The following is a 2,556-nucleotide window of genomic DNA, read 5'->3' as shown; positions in this document are numbered from 1 at the left end:
TTAATGTTAGTAGGAAATAAGTTGTGAAAAAATTCCCTAGGAAATTACCAGTTGATATCTATGTTTTCTATGAATATGGAGGATTCGCTGGTCATTTTGATACATTTCCTGATGTGATAAACTATTTTTTTCTGTGTGCCATGGAACTCCTTTCAAATAATCTGTTTTTTTATATAAAAATGAACTTCTGAATAATCAGAAGACTCAGTGGAGAAAAAGGACAGACTGCCAAATGAAATAAACTCAATTAATAAGGCAGCATTTGGCCTCTGTCATCAAACTGGATGAAAAACAATTTCAAGTGTTTATGAATAACTTCAAATCATCCTTAGATTCTGAACAAACCTCCACAAGGTAAAACTAAAGAAAATAATGAGAACCAGGCTCACAGTTGTATGACTTTCTTTATGTAAGAAATTAAATTACTTTGAAGTCAAACAAATGTAGATTCAATTCTAGATATATCACTTAGAAGTGTGTGATTTGGGGAAAATAAATGGTATGTTCTGAGTATTAGATTCTTCAATTATAAAATGGCAATTGCATTTCTTGTTTTGTAAATATTAAATATGATAGACTATGAGTGCATGATTGGAATATACTGTAGCAGTTTTGAGCAATAGAGTGATATCATCAGAATAAAACTGAAAAAGACAATTTGAGCTGCTTTAGGAGAACAGATTTTTGGAGAGTAAACACAAAAAAACTTGGTAGGAGGGTACTGCAGTAGAATAGGAAGAAATTAAGAAGGGAATGAAAAATTAGTGATATATTTTGAAAGGAGAGACAACAGGATTTAGTAAAGTTTTATGAGAGTATCAAGTGCAGAGGACTGCAATTTTTTTGTCAGGACAATAGCATGGAAAATGATAGTATTTAATGAGATAAATAGGGAACGCCTCTTTAAATTTTGTATAGGAACTACTTATGTTTTTCATGGAAAATTTAAAAGCTAGTTTTATAAATACTAAATTGCCAATCAACTGGATGTCAAAAACTAGAGATGTTGCATATATAAATTTGAAAATTAAGGGAGAGAGAGGGGCTGGAGACACAAAATTAGACTGCTGGAGCATTTATTGGTCAGGAAAAGGGAAATATCCCCCTGAAGACCTAAGACATATCAGTGAGGTCTGAGACAATTCAAGACAGGGATCTTCTATTCATAGTTAGTCTACTCACATTGATTATGTAAATTACCTTAAGAGAGTCACATGCGTTACACATTTGTGACTTCATAAATGGTGCTCCTTTCATGGAATTCTCTTCCCATCTTTTTTATTCTCTCATTAAAACAAACAAACAAGAGACTCAGCTGAAGCACTTACTCCTTTGGGAAGTCTTTTCTGATTTTAGTTTGATATACACTCATGCTGTAACTCAGCACTGTGTGAATATTCATGTGACTGCTGCAATTGCCTGATGCCTTATCATGTGAGGGTAGGGTTCTATGGCTTTTTCAAGCTGGTAATAAGAATGTCCTTAACACATTGGACCCAAAATATACGCCATTCACATTCTTCTAATGAATGGATAAATAAAAAATTAAACATTTAATTCTCTCCCCCCTTGTTTTATAGGTAAACTGCTTCTAATACACAAACTCAGCTCTTGTAAGAACTAGATGGAACCAAGGAACAATATATCTTACTTTGTCCTCTTGGGCCTCACAAAGAATCCAAAGGAGCAAAAAGTCCTTTTTGTTATGTTCCTGGTCTTTTACATTTTGACTGTACTGGGCAACTTTCTCATTATCATTACTGTAACTGTCAGTAAGACTCTGAACTCACCGATGTACTTTTTTCTTGCTAGCTTATCATTTATGGATGTCACTTATTCTTCTTCTATTACCCCCAGATTGATTTCAGACTTGTTCTTTGGGGAAAAAAACATATCCTTTGAATCTTGCATGACCCAGCTGTTTGCAGAGCACCTTTTTGCTGGATCAGGGGTCTTCCTTCTGCTGGTGATGGCCTATGACCGCTATGTGGCCATCTGCAAGCCCTTGCATTATCTGGTGATCATGAGGCAGAGGGTGTGTGTTGTGCTGCTGGTGGTGTCCTGTGTTGGGAGGTTTTCTGCACTCAATTATTCAACTTAGCACTGTTTATGGGCTCCCATTCTGTGGCCCCAATGTCATTGATCACTATATGTGTGACATGTACCCCTTATTGAAACTTGTCTGTACTGACACCTATGTCACTGACCTCTTAGTTGCATCCAATGGGGGGCTGATCTGCACTGTTGTGTTTCTGCTCTTACTTGTCTCCTATGGAGTCATCCTGCACTCTCTGAAGAACCTGAGTCAGGAAGGGAGGCGGAAAGCCCTCCAGACCTGTGGTTCCCACATCACTGTGGTTGTCTGCTTCTTTGTTCCCTGTATTTTCATGTATGCAAGACCTGCTAAGACCTTCCCCATTGACAAATCTGTTGAGTGTGTTTTATACAGTCATAACTCCCATGCTGAACCCATTAATCTACAGTCTAAGAAATTCTGAGTTGACTAATGCTATGAAGAAGCTCTGGAAAAGGAACATCGTATCTCATAGTAAATAA

At 36.7% G+C, this 2,556-nt stretch overlaps 1 pseudogene; it reads left to right on the top strand.

Annotated features, from left to right (window-relative positions):
• Positions 1-1,624: 1,624 nt before the first annotated feature.
• On the top strand, positions 1,625-2,556 carry LOC139036995 (olfactory receptor 4A47-like; annotated as a pseudogene).

The sequence above is a fragment of the Odocoileus virginianus genome, chromosome 10 (assembly GCF_023699985.2).
Source record: "Odocoileus virginianus isolate 20LAN1187 ecotype Illinois chromosome 10, Ovbor_1.2, whole genome shotgun sequence".
NCBI lineage: Eukaryota > Metazoa > Chordata > Mammalia > Artiodactyla > Cervidae > Odocoileus > Odocoileus virginianus.
Note: the sequence above shows the minus strand (reverse complement) of the source record. Positions and strands in the feature narration are given on the sequence as shown.